Source organism: Phalaenopsis equestris, unplaced genomic scaffold, assembly GCF_001263595.1.
Source record: "Phalaenopsis equestris unplaced genomic scaffold, ASM126359v1 Scaffold000601, whole genome shotgun sequence".
NCBI classification, from domain to species: domain Eukaryota; kingdom Viridiplantae; phylum Streptophyta; class Magnoliopsida; order Asparagales; family Orchidaceae; genus Phalaenopsis; species Phalaenopsis equestris.
Genome location: NW_018165041.1, coordinates 24916 through 40241, shown reverse-complemented (window position 1 = coordinate 40241; position 15326 = coordinate 24916).

The following is a 15326-nucleotide window of genomic DNA, read 5'->3' as shown; positions in this document are numbered from 1 at the left end:
TGAGTTTAGAAAACTCAGAGAATCAAATTTTATTGTATTTTTGTGATTTTTAATTTATTTAATATAATTATTTTAGTGAGAAAATATGAAAAATTCATTTTTTAGCCTTTAAAATTTATTTTTAACATAGAAAAATTAGGAAAAATGTCCTAATGAATTTTAAGTGATTATAGGACATTCTCACTCATTTTCAACAATTTTTTTTGTATTTTTGAATATTTTGATGATTTTAATTATTTTAATTCTAAGTATATTTTAAAAATGAAATAATTTCACAAAATGGGTTTTATTTTTATAAAATGCCCCTGATCACAAGGAACTCGGAAAAAAAAATTTCATAATTTTCCTAAGCATATTTAATTTAATATAATTATTTTTATACAAAAAGCAAGATTTCCTTAAGAAATCCATTTTAGTGCCTAGACTAATCAATTAATTTTTCTGTTTTTATAGTGGGTAGACATGATTTTTATAATACAGTGGGTAGAAATGACTTTTATAAACAATGTGGAGTTGATTTTGTTAATTTTTTATATGTATTTAATTTACTCAAATTAATACAAGGTATTTACATTGGTATTTACATTTAACTAAGTATTTAACTAAGTATAAAAATTCACAAAAAGATTCAAAGTATCACAATATTTTTCCTAGATTTCTCTGACCACAAAAACCTACTAAAATTGTTGTCATAATTTTTTAAGTGATATTTTGATTTATAGAATTAAAATAAGCCAAAATAGTCACCTTAGCTTGAAAATTAGGGTTAGAAGCATAGAGATGCCCTCTGACCTTGGAAAAATCAGAAGACATAGCCTCTGTCATGAGGAACAAACCCTCAAAATTTCAAGCCATGGTGAAATGTTTTAAGCCATGGCGAATTAAAATACCACAAAGGGTATTTAATTAATTAAAACTCATGGAGTGAGAAAATAATTTTTATTTTTAGTCCACATTATTTTTCTCTGTTCACTGAGCAAGAGTGTATTTTTCTTTTATTTTTATGATTTTTCTAGAGAAAAATATGAATTTTTGAAGTTTAGCATTTAAAATAATTCAAAAATCCCTAAGTTTCTACTTATCCACGTGGTGCCAACTCATCCTCATCCGCTCCAAAGGCTCCACGCGTTGCTTCGCCATTTGACATTGCCAGCCACGTAGCCTCCATGCAGACCGTGCTTTATGCACCATGGATCTGTCCAACTTGATCTCCTCCGTCCGTTAAATACACGCGCGATCGAACAACTCTCCGTTATCGTCCCCAAGTGACCTAACCATGAGTCGTTCACACTAAAACCTTAAAATCTTGGCCTAGACTCAACTAAATTGCATGGGGTTTGTTCCTAAACCTTCATGTACTCAATATGAGTACATATATACAGATTATATGATATGAAATACAATAAATATGTATGGAGGGTTGAAACAAGCTTGATTTAGGGTTAGAGTTCAATACCTTTGTCTGAGAGGGGAGGCCTCAATCAGATGGTTGTGGTAGCTTCAATTGGTCCAAACAAACCTCCGGATGAAGTCTCAAGCCTTGGTGAATGGTCTAGGTATGAATTCAATTAAGCTTGATTTAAGGTGTTAGTCTAAACGTAGGTTAGAGGCTATTTGAGAGGGGGCTTTTGTGGGGAATCAGCTTCTTAAAAGATGTGGAGAGATCTGTCCTAGTTTTGAGGAAAATTTTGGTGAAGAAATTGGCTCTTAAATTGGCTCTATGGGGTGGCTGTCAGTGGTTGAGAGCAAGGGGATTGCACTTGGGATTGTTTGGAAAAGCTCTGGTGAGATTTTGGCAGAGTTTCCTTAGGGTTCCAAGCACTCTCCTCTTTAGTTGTGGAGAGCTCCATTTAAAGCCATGGCTGCCTGGTGGAGCTCAGGGCATGGAGGTAGGTGCTAATGCTTATTGAGGTGGAGGGAAGAAAGGCTCCAATGGTCAATGGAAGTGGCCAAGTCAGGGATGTTCAATTTTTGGTTTTGGCCACTTGGGGCTCCCTTGGGTTGGCTGTTTCCGGTGGCTGAGGAGGTGGCTGGTTAGGGTTCAATCACTTCTTGGCTTAGGGAGGTCAAGGGGTGCTTAATGATGGTTAACCCCCAAGGGCAAGAAATGATGGAGGGTAAGCAATGATGAAGGATATATTTGAGTTTAGGCCAAAAATGGGGTGAAATCCCCATTAAAAATTTTATTCTTATATATTGCATTTGTTCTTTCCTACATATACATGGTTTATGTGGGTTTAGTCTGGTCCATAATGTGTGCTTAGTGGTTGTGGTGTCATCAATTTGGTGGCTTAGGCATGGCTAAGTCAATTTTGGTGCATGGGTTCAATTTGGGTTCAAATGGCTAAGAGTTTGGTTTGGATTAGGCTATCCATGAATTTGAGCCCAATTAATTGATCAACATTGTGTAGATGATTGTAATGAAGATTTTTTGTGAAGGATTGAAATGTTTTTGAGTCCAATCGGAAGCTCAATTTAAAGGATTTTGGGATTTTGATAAATTTGGGCATGTTGGGCTAGACTTGGGTCTAGGTTGGGTTAAGGTTGGGTGATATTCAAATTAATTGTTGAAAATGGTCCATACAAATGTCATAAAGAGTTTTCAACATTGCGTGCCAATTTTGGGGTTAAGGCATTCCATTTGGTGGAATTTGGAGACATAGCCAATTTGAGGCAAATTTGGGGATTTTTGGATTTGGGTTGAATTTAAATGAAATTGAGGCTTCACCAAGACCAATTGAAAGTCAATTTTTGTGTGTAGGAGTGTTATAAAAGATTTAGGATCCAAATTGAGGCAAATTAAGTAGGCTATGAGGTTCAATTTGGTGAGATTAAATCATAGGGCCAAATTTGGGGGTTTGACTTAGATCAAAATTGAGCTCAAAGCATGGGCCAATTAGTCTTATATTTAATTTAGATTGATCAAATGAAAGATTAATTTGATTTTAGGATTGAAATTGACAAAAATTGGGAGCAAATTGATGGACATTGAAGGTGAATTTGGGGAAATTGGGCCCTTAAAGGCAATTTGGGGGTTTTGGTCAAGATGATCAAATTAGAAAAATTGGGTTCAATTGGAGGGTAAATTGGTTTTAGAAACATTTGGAGTGATTTTTGAGGTTTTGGGAAAGTTTAGGGTGTCAAGGGTATTTTTGTAATTTTGGCAAATTGTAATTTTGGCAATTTTTGTAATTTTGGCAAATTTGGGGGCATTTTGATAATTTTGGAACTTTTTGGTGGTTTTGGGTAATTTAGGTATTTTGTAATGATTTGAAAGGATTTTTAAACAAGGTTTTGGGTAATTTGGGTATTTTGTAATGATTTGAAAGGATTTTTAAACAAACTTGGGTATTTTTGGGTGAAATTGGGATTTTTGGCCAAATTTGGGATTTGGGGGTGTTTAGGTAATTTGGGTAGGTTTGGAGGTAAAAGGTAAAATTGAATATTTTTGGTAGAATTGGGAAAAAAACCACCATATGTGAGCTATGGAGCAATGGAATCCTCATTTGTGTCCTGTATGTATTGGTCTTAGCTAAACCCTAGCCTGGGTAAAGTGGGTCTAGGGGACCTTCTACATGGGTCTCACAAAAGATCAAGGGGTCAAAGTCAACAATTTTGAATTTTAGGATTGTGAGTGAATAAAAGTGATAGTGAGTGACAGTGAGTGCAAGTGGGTGCAAGTGAGTGAACCAGCTCCAGACCAACACCCAATGTCAACCCTAAGGTCATTCTTTAAGGTCAATTAGTCATATGGGGACTCATCTTGAGCTCCTTCATACTGACCCCACCTACTAAGTGCTAGAGGTTAGGACCAGTATATGAAACTTCAAGTTGAGAAAGGAGGAGTGTAAAATTTCTAATGGTGAGGGTTCCTTTCCAGTTTTATAAGAATAATCAACAGGAAAGTACTATTGCTAGACCTTAGGCAACTAAAGAGGGAAAACTAAAACTTAACCAAAAGTGAGGTCAACAAATGTATTCTTGGTTGATAAAATGAAATTTTCAAAATGAAATTTCATAATACGTCATTTTGAATTTACACGAGTCGTTTAGACAATGTAACCCACGACTACTAACTAGATCTCCCCGATTTAAATGACCCTAACAACTTGTTTAAGTTAAGTAAATTTAAAAGAAAATAGTGGTACCAGAACAAGAGAACCGTGGGATCCTAATCGGTGTCACTCTAATCAGTTTTAACCTCCCCCCCATAATGATTGAATTGAAACTTGTCATTTAAACCTATGAGCCTTTAGAATTTAGGACTGATACTTCACCGAGGAGCTTGGGGCTCGCTACGAGGCCAGCCTTCTACAATAGCAAGAGGATCTACAACAACACATCTTAGAATTAAACAACAAGCCATAAGACTTTGTGGTTGTTTGCTTATGCAACCTAAATCCTCGCTTTATCTTTAGGCCTTGGCACAATCATGTTGTGTCATTTAAACCCTAACTTGTTTTAGGATTCTGAGATTGTCTTTCATTATGACATAATTTCTCATATCTTTCATGTTATTTGTGTGATTGTCTCACATAAATTTAAGCTCTAAATAATAATAAATGGCTGGATGAAATATTTGATAAATTTCTTCTCTAAATCGAAACCAAACCATAGGATATTTTGGGAAGTCACTGAGGTTCTCCTCAGGATTTATGACAACCTCTAGTCTTCTCCCTATGGATTTCATAATAATGTTCCAAATTTGAACTTCTCCCATTTGACACTTCTTGGTCCAATCTTTGAAAAGTCCTATCCTTTAGAATTCTTAGAGATAATATTTTCTAATATAAATTGAGAGTTTTCTTAGGTGACCTTAGTCATTTAAGATGTAATTAAGTATAAGGACTTGCCTCTATAAGGAGCTATAAGAACCCAAGTAATACCTTTTATGTAGTAAAAGAGTTACTTGAGGAAAAGTAACAACTAAGCTTGGGGGACTAAGTTTGAGGGATTTTGATATACCAAAAAAATGTTCAATTTTATATATATATTTAAGTCTTATATTTGGTCACTTTATATAAAGGTATTTTTGCATTTTATTGCAGGTATACTAAGTCTAGGCATTTGGAGCTTAAAAGATGCAAAATGATGAAATTTAGAGTCAGAAGGTGGAGTTTTCAAGAATTGAACTAGCGCTAAGGTGCCAGAAATGGTGCCTAGGCGCTAGAAATGGTGCCTACGTGCCAGAATCCAGAAAGGATGGTGGCTAAGCACCAAATTTTAGTGCCTAAGCGCTAGAGACTGTTATTTTCATAAATGCATTTAATTTGGAGGAATTTTGAAGAGGCGCCTAAGGAGACTCTTGGGAAATTCGCCACTACAATATAAACGAGTGTTTTTTTTATGTCTAAATAGGGGGGGCATGAGTATCTAAGGTGTGTGTTAGTGTGGCAAGTGTGTGGGAGAGTTTGGAGAGTGTCTCTAAGAATTATAAGAGGAGAGGGAAATGAGAGATTTCTTCTTCCTTACATTCTTAAGAGAGATTTTTGCATTATTGTAAAGAGAGAAAGAGATTCAAAGGAACTTCAAAGAATTTGCTTGGGGATGAGATCAAGTTAAGTTTTTTTTTACTTTTCTTTCTTATTTTGTAAAGTTGTTTTTATATATAAATCCATGTTTTGTTGTATCTTTCTCATGAATTCTGAGTACATTTCTTTGTCCTTCTCCTTAAAAAGAGAAATGGTCATGTGAAGAATCAAGGTTGTTGTGCAATATTTTAATTTCATAATTATGATGATTCAAACTTTGAACTTCATTTACTTTACAATCTAGCCAATTCATTTGTTAAAATTTGTTATGAGACATACCATCTGAGAAGGCTATTATTTCTACAATAAATTAAGAATCACATTTAATTTCATGAATGAGAATGTAGTACAAGGGTTGAGCGCAAATAAATAGGGATATATTCGTTGATGGGCGTAAAATTGGAGATTTTATGGTGACAGACTAAAATCCCAAATTTGGTCCCGACATTTGGAAACAAAAGCGTGATGTTAGCCCTCGGCGAGGGGAACATGGGAAATCTGAGGTGAGAGCCAGTATCTTCCCAACCTAACCACAGATTTAGGGACTATACTCTGGATTAGCCAATTTTGTTTGTCACTTGTAAAAGAGATAAATAATATAATTGCTCCTAGTTGGCACAAAAAAAATTTCTTTAATTTGATAATTTACTGACTATAATCTCATTATAAGGGAAATGATACTTTCTTAATTTTGAACTTTTCGTAAAAAAAACTAGTTTGGTTTTATAAAATTTAGCTTCGAAGTTTAGAGATTAGTGTAGTAAATGTTATTTCTTTAGAGGCAGTAAGCAAATTTTGACCTGTTATCTTAGTTTTTTATATTTTGAATATTGTGCTTTTGTGTGATTACCATAACAAATTTTCACTTCCTTATGGGATAGATACTTAGGACTCTATACTTGCGTTTGCGACCTAGTGATGATTTGAAATTGAAAGTACATCTTAATTCACTAGGAGTGGCAGCTTTAAATATTTTAAAAGAGAAAATTTATTATACTGAAGTAAAATTTTATTGTGATTGATCTGCATGATTTTTAGTATAGTTGGCTTGTGTGTTGTGGTGTTGAAAAACATTTATAACACACAAAAATTGTGCATCACCCTTGAAGAAAGGAAATGGTTCGAGGATATCTAGCCCCTGGCAAAGGGCAAGGGACTATTGATCAATTATAATTTCTATTGTCGGTTGATGTTGAAGAGAAGCATATTTCAGACACTGCTCGTAACTTTGAGAAAACTGCTATGTATCTCTTAAGAAGTTGGCTAGAAATAACCTTATTTTGGACTCAATGAGCCAAATGTTTTCCCTTGAATGGCTCCGACATTTGCTTGAATGTGAGGATGTCCTCAAATTCACTTTCTTTGATACATATTAAAAGCAAGGATGTGGTTGTCCTTCGAATAGTAGGTTAATTTAAACTTGAAACTTTAGAGATCTGTCATTGCTTCATGGATTTTCCCTATTTGAAGTAGTAAATATAAACATTTTACCAGCTTATGGCATGACCCTCTTCCACCTCCATTAATTCCATCTCTTCAATGGTTGGTTGAGAAAGCTCTTGGCATGCTCTATTATCAATGCATTTGTTTCTCTTGCCCAACGTGTTCGATATGGAAGCTTATAAACTCACCAATTTCCATCATGATTTCATTCAAGTACTTGACCATCATCTCATCTTAAGCTCCAAATTCCTTATTGACTCAGTTGAAAACTAGTTGCAATTCAGATTTGATTATCTAATGTCAAGCATCAATTTCTTGAGTTGACTGTAGTTCGGTTATCAATGCTTTGTATTCTGTCTGATTTTTCATAACCGCAAAGTAAAGTATGATCGAATGTTAGACATGCTCACTGGTTAGAATGCTTAATGCCAGAACAAATCTTGCTCTTATTTGGAATAAAGCTCATACAACATAAAGGATTTAAGTTTGTGGGTTAACCCCAAATCCATGACTTGATCCATCTGATTCCGATAATTCACTAAGAAGATTGCTACAGCTTGAACTTTGATCGTTGTTCATGGGACATAAGTAAGGCCTTACTCATTGAACTCTGCGGACAATTTTAGTAATCAAATTAAATGTTCTGATCAAGTGAGTATAAACTTAAGCAGATAATTGGTGACCACCTTAATAAGGTGGGTATATAAATATGTTTGAAGCCTACGAGCAAAAACAGTCAGAGAAAATGTTAGTTTTTCTGCAAGAGGGTACCTTATTTCTACCTCTCAAAGGACCCAACTGATGTAATAGATGAAAAATTACTTCCATGACTCCTCTTAGACTAGGACCAAACAAATTGATTGTAGGCTGACTCTCAAGTAAAGTGAAAGTTATTTCCTTAACTTTGAACTCTACAACAGCGATGGAGAGATTAACGATAGTTTCAGATTTTAGAAAGCTTGCTCACATTAATTTGTCCAATTGAACTTTTTTGTCTTCCTTAGCACTTTGAAGGAAGTGACACACTTGTATTTGACTAGGAATTAAACCAACTAAATGCCACAAATTGGTCAGTAAGGTTTTACACTTATTTTGTTATTTGGGGAGAAGTCATGCCAAGGAGTGCCTTCACTTTCTCAATCTTAGCCTTAAAGCTTTCGGGCACCAAGAGGTAGCCCAAGGACTTCCATGTAGAAGCTCCAATTTAAATTTTAATGGGCTCAATTTCATATTAAACTTCTTAAGTGTTTGGGTAGTTTCTTTTAAATCTCACAAATGCGATTCAACCATCCTAATTTTTACTAGCACACTATCCACAAAAACTTCAATGCTTCTTCCTTTTTCCTTAGAAAAAATTACTAAATTACACCCATTAAAAATTGATAAGTTGCACTAGCATTTTTCATCCTAAAATATGTCATAGTAAAACTATATTAACAATCACTAATAATAAAAGTCATCTTCTCTACATCGGCTAATGCATTTTGATCTGATGATAACTGAAAAAAGTATCAAGGAAACACATGATAGAGTATCCTACTGTGGAGTCCGCCAGAGCATCGATCCTGGGTAGTGGATAGTCATCCTTTGGGCAAGCATCATTCAAATTTACGAATTCCACACACATTCTCCACTCGCCATTGAACTTTTGCTCCATGAACACGTTGGATACCCAGGAGGGGTACAAATCTCCTGAATATTGAAAACTGGTTCAGCTAAAGTCATTGTCATTGATTGAAACTTCAGTTTCATAGGTTGGGCAGTTAAACCGGTGTTGAGTCAGTGACAAACCACGTTTATGTGGATGTCCAGCATTTTGTCCGTCGACTAGGCAAGAAAATTGTGGTATACCAGAAGAATCTGAATCAACACCCTTCATGATTGACATGCCTAAAATATATTACTTTTATTTACATATTTAATGCCTATTCTTAATGATATTATGCTTTAATGAAATATATTTTTGATGTTTTTGGTTGTAGGTACAATAAATGGAGCAAATGGAACGCAAATAGAGCAATTTGGAGTCAAAAGAAGCAAAAAGGCCAAAGTTGGCATGGTACCTAAGCACTAGAATTTGGCGCCATGGCGCAAAAAATTTGTTTTCAAGAAGGTTAAATCAATGTGGACCACTTTTGAAGGGGTGCTAGAAGTGACTCTTGGTGATTTTGAGAACTTTATTTAAAGATATTTCTGGAGAGTCCAAGGAGGGTACTTTCGGAGAGGAGTAGAGTCGTGGAGAGGTGAGAGTTTTTAAAGGATTTGCTTGGTGGCTTGCTTAGATTTGGAGAAGAGGAGATGTGAGGGATATCTTCTTCTTTATAGTTCTATGTGAGATTAGAGTGAAATTGTAAGTAGAGTGAGTGATTCAAAGGAACTAGAAGGATTGCTTGGGAAGAAGTTTGAGATAAGTTGTGTATTGTACTTATTTTACTTAATCTTATTTTATAAACCAATGTTTATTTATAAATCCATGTATTGTTGTGTATTCCCCATGAGATCTGAATAGTTTTCTATGTCTTTCTCCTTACAAAGAGGAATAATTATGTGTAGGAATAAAGTTTAGTAGAAGTGCTTTTAATTCCATAAATTATGATGATTTAAACTCTATGCTTAATTTACTTAAGGATCACATAGTAAGAATCACATTTAGTCTCATGGATGAGAATGTAGTCCATGGGGTTAAGTGCAAATATATATGGAAATAAGTTTTGATGAGCATAAATTGGAGATTTTAGAGTAATGAACTAAAATTTCAAATTTGATCTAGATATTTGGAACCTAAAATGAGATGTTAGCCTTCAGGTGAAGGGTACGTGGGAACTTTAGAGTGATAACTATTACCTTCCCAGCCTAAGCACAGGTTTAGGGACTGAAATCTAGATTAGCAAATAATCTTTATGCACTCAAGAGATGGTAATGAATATGTATGCTCATATTTGACACAATAGATTAATTATATTTAAAATTATTAGATTCTTACAAAGATTATAAACTCATTACAAGGGGAAAGAAACCTTTTAGCTTGCCTTGCATTTGTATTCTACATTTGCTTAACGTACTTAGCGTTCCTTTTAAATTTTGTTTTATAAAATTTGAACTCTTTTATACATCGTTAGTTTAGAATTGCTCAGTGGTAACTTTACATTTTAGCCTTTTAGCTTGCCTTGCATTTGTATTCTACATTTGCTTAACGTACTTAGCGTTCCTTTTAAATTTTGTAGGATTAGTTAATACATAAAATTTTTTTATCATTTCTTAAATAAGTTAATTGTAGTTTAAAGAGTATTTTACTAAAGTCAACCTATAAGAATTTTGTCTATCCCTGTGGGATCGATACTTAGGACTCCATTAAAGCATAATATTACTTGAAATGATACATATACTGGTGTATTACCCCTAGTGTGTGAACCATTTTACCAACTTTATTTAATATTTAATCTTGCACATTAGTTGTTTAATATAAATTGGGTCAAGCTTTTGGTCATCTTTCAGGACTTAAATAATTGCACAATTGCATGTTGAGTCAAGCTTTTGGTGTCTTTGTCGAGGATAACAACAAAACCTTTTGACTTAGGAATTTTTTTTTTAAATTATATAATTATTAAAGGAAAACTATAGTGTTGTTTATATGTGTGCTTGTCTATGTATTTAATTAAGAGAGCGACTCGTGGCTCCTTACACCTTAATAAGAAGAAGGTTACAAAATTAGGGAGGGATACCATAGTTGATTATATGAGCACCAAAACCTAACTCCAGAAACTGCCTCCAAAGTATTTGAGTGAAAGAAGAAGGGAAGCGAAAACATGCAACAAGCCCAAACTGCGGATAAGACCACAAGCAAACCTCCAAGCAAATCTCCAACTTATAAAACATGTTGCCAATCGTAGCAGAGTGAGAAGATTTCCCAGTGAAGTGTTCCAAAATGATACAGTATAAAAGTTTAAGAATATCAGTGTAAAGCAAAATCATTCAAAGCAACCCACAATCAAAAGACTTCATAGGAAGCATGTTAAACAAAACCTGCAATATAAACCTTCCAACTTCCTCAATTATCATATGCAAGTAAGGAAAATCAAGCCCCCACCAAAGTAAAGAAGGATGAAGCCCCCATCTTCTAAAACTCGCAGTAGTTATCATATGTCTATAGAAGGGATACCAACTAGTGTAAACCCTTAAGATACTAAAAGGCTGCATATGAAAATTTGCTAAATACCAAATCCAAGCCAAAATTTGGAGCCATGGGCCTCCAGCTATAATCTTAGACAAAACCCGCAAAAATGCTAATTCGAAATCCTCCAAATTCATAAACACATACTGAAAATTCAGCCCCCACTAGAAAAGTGGAGGATCAAGCTCCCAAATATCATGATGCACAAAAAAAACCACTGGTATAGAAAGTGTCTTCAAACTGGTAAAAAGCTGCATATGAAATTTTTAGAACTTCATAACTGAAACCATAAGTTGGAGCCATGGGCCTCCAGCAATACTCTTAGATAAAGCCAACAAAAATGCCAATTCAAATTCCTCAAAATTCATATACACATATTGAAAATTTAGCCCCCACTAGAATAAAGGAGGATCAAGCCCTCAAACATCATGATGCACAATAAAATTCACAGATATAACAAGTGGCTTCCAACTGGTAAAAATCTACAGATGAGATTTTTTGAACTTTATAACCGAAACCAAAAGTTGGAGCCATGGGGCTCCAACCTTAATCATAGTACTCAAAATAGTGGAGCCATGGGCCTCCAAAATGACCCCAGTACCATGCCACCAACATTCAAGAAAAGAGTTGTAGAAGAAATAAAAGAATTTGCATAGCCAAAAAACCACGCTAAGTGAGGACAAATTGTTTCTCATCTTCGATGATTGATAAAGTAACTTTACGTTTCCAAAAAACCAATATCTTTTTATTCTTGTTGCAGTAAGATTGAAAGCCTTTAAAGCTATTTAAGATCATTCTCTTATTAACATGGACAAGGGGATCCAAGATGGCAAAAATAGAAATTTTGTGGACCCTTTTACGCCTATTAAGGGAGGAAGGGTCCGCCACTCCCCTAATATTCCATAGTATAATGCTAAACATTATGTCTTAAGCCTACCATTTTAGATGATCTAGCTAATTGTTCTCCATCCGAGTAGTAGGTATCTTCCTGAATAATATTGCCAACATTCAACCTTGAGAGTTCATTATTTATTTTGGCCTTTTTTTTGCATGTTTTTGTACCTGCCACTCCCCCTCTAGAGAGGTATGAGCAAGTTGAAGAGGATCTTTTGAAGCTTCAATAGGAAAGAGAGGGGTACCTTGCTCATGATGTTGTCCTTGCTTATCAACCGTAGTATTTCTATTAAAATTGGCATTAGTAGAGTTAGAAAGAGCATTACTATGAGCAGCTAAATGAAAAGTGATATTCTTAGTAAAAGTTTAAATAGTTGGTTCAACAGTGCCATCGTTCTCATGAGATAGGGCATGCACATTGATAACACCATCACTTCCAATAGGTAGAGGTTTGATGGATATTCTTAGTAAAAGTTTCAATAGTTGGTTCAACAGTGCCATCGTTCTCATAAGATAGGGCATGCACATGGATAACACCATCACTTCCAATAGGTAGAGGTTTGATTTGTATAGCATCATTATTTGATGGAACAATTGTAGTAGGCTCAATATTAGGTTCATTGGTTTGTACAGATCTCTCATTCACTTGTTCTTGAATTTTTCATTTATAATAGAGGGATTAGGTGGCTCTATAATCTTGTTGCTAGAGGGAGGGTTCAAACCATTGGAAGTTTTAAGTTGAGGATTGAAACAGAAACAATTAGAGATGTGATGACCAAATATAGAACAATTAGTGCAATATGGGGAATGCCTTTTGATTTCAACCGGTTGACAATAGCCCTGATGTTGAGATCTGCTTCAAATCTCATCACAAAAGGGATGAGTTATATCTTTTTTCCACAAGAACCCGAGCCTCAGAGGGTTGAGTAAGATAAAAAGTACCACTATCCATTTTTAAAGGTTTTCCTTAAGCAGCAGCAAGAGAAAATAAGACCTCATGATTAAATAGATGTAGCTTTAGCCCAGGAAATCGAATCCAAATCAGTAAAATAGGTAATTTTAATTTTGGATCAAAATTAACAGATAATTTGCGGAATTTCATAAATCAATTATCTATTCTCAAAAAACGTTTCGCAAAAAGCAATGTATAATCTTCATCATTCGCTAGTTGTATTAGAATATATTTACCATCCAAAACACCAATTTTCCATTAGCCCTTTAGATTAAGCAAGTCCAATTCCTTCCTGATAATATCAAGCTTCGGATGCCCGTAAGAAAACTATCCATCCAAAGCAAAACGACAAGAGGAAGCCAAAATGTTGGATTCAACATCAGAAATAAACATTGCCGGTTTGCCATTTTTTTCCCAAGCTTCTTAATAAAAATATAATCACCCCCAACATTAAGAGAATCTTGAAAGCCTTAAGGGAACATAAATGAATCGGAAGACCAGAAATAGCCCCGCCCCCTCCAAAACCGCATTGACAAAGGAACGAGATGGCGACATGGTGAAAAAAATGGGAGCATGAAAAACAGAGAACAAACAAAGGGAAGATCTCACCAGCCATAGAGAAGAGAGGGGAGCACAAAATTTCTAGAGCCACGATATGTATATATGGTAAGGTGCGAAACAGATTTCCGTTGCAGATGGCGGAAATTTAGGCACAAGAGGTTACAGAAGATATAAATGATGATGGCAAAATTGAAATAGTGACAACTGATGTGCATGGAAGTGTTGCTGCATGGACTGCAAAAGGCGATGAAATTTGAGAAGTGCATCTTAAGAGGCTCGTTCCCCAGGGCCCTACTATTGGTGATGTTGATGGTGATGGTCACACTGATGTGGTGATACCGATAGTATCTAGAAACATATATGTCCTTAGTGGATGGTTCATTTGTCCGCCCCTTCCCTTATAGAACCGGCGGTAGGGTGATGAATCGAGTTCTTCTAGTTGACCTAAGCAAACATGGTGAAAATAAGAAGGGGTTAACTCTAGTTACTCCTTCATTTGATGGTTATCTTTACTTAATTGATGGATCATCTGCTTGCGCTGGTTGTGGACATTGGGGGAACTCCATCTGAAGATCCTAACTCATATCTTGCATGTTTTTAAATACTTTGTGCCACATTTCAGTATAATGGTGTCACTAACGATGTTGTTAGGCATATGATATTTTTGGTTAGAGGGTTGCCCGTAAGAAACTGTCGGTCACCGGAATCAAATTTTCGTCAAACACTTCGGAAGGACGTTTTAATTTACATATTATTTAGTTTTAGAAAAAAAATATGAAATCAAACTAACCCCATATTTTTCATAGTTTAAATGAAAGAGCGTTGTACTTCAAATCCTATATCTATCCCGAAGGATAAACACAATACTTGAGGATGAGGCTCGATCAAATAAAATTAAGGAATACATGACGTCCGTTTGGTCTGCAAAACCATTTTATTTGCCGATAATTTCTCCTATTTAATATAAAGAATTAAATAAGATTTATATTAAGCTAGGTTCGGACATGCTTCCTATAAGGGCAAGCCTTATAGTTAATTACATCTTAAATGACCGAAGTCACCTAAGAAGACTCTCGATAAAAATCAAGAAATATTATCTACAAGGAGTTTCAAATGGTATGACTTTTCAATGAGATCAGACGTAGATGTGTGAAAGGGGATTGGTTCAAATTTGGAACATTTTATTGTAAAATCCAAACGAGGAAGAACTAAGGGATGTCATGGATCCAGAGGAGAACCCCGGTGACTTCCCAAGCTATCCTATTGTTTGGCTTCAATTTTGAGGAGAAAAGTTTAAGTGTTTCATCTTGCCAATTTTATTAGTTAGGTATTACTTTCATGTAAAACAATCACAAAAATAGCCTGGAAGACGTGAGGATTTAGGTCGTGACAAACGACAACCTCAGAATCCTAAGAGGAGTTAGGGCTTGTATTGTATAACAGAGCTATACAGAGAGTTAAAGATAAGATGAGGATTTACATTGCATAAGTAAGCAATCTCGAGGTCATATGACTTTGTTGTTTATATCTAAGGAAGGAAGATTGGTGTAGTTGGGGACGACAGGTTTTGGTGTTAAAGATGGATGTGCTGCCCACCATGCTAGCTCCAAGCACCTTGCCGCGACGAGTTTGAGTTTTCTAGTGTGTCAAATTATGATGTCAAATCAGATGGCCCTATGGTTGAAGTTCTTTAAATTTTATGAGAACATGTTAAAGTTGATTAGAGCGACACCGGTTAGGATCCTACGGTTCCCTTGTTTCGACACCAATATTT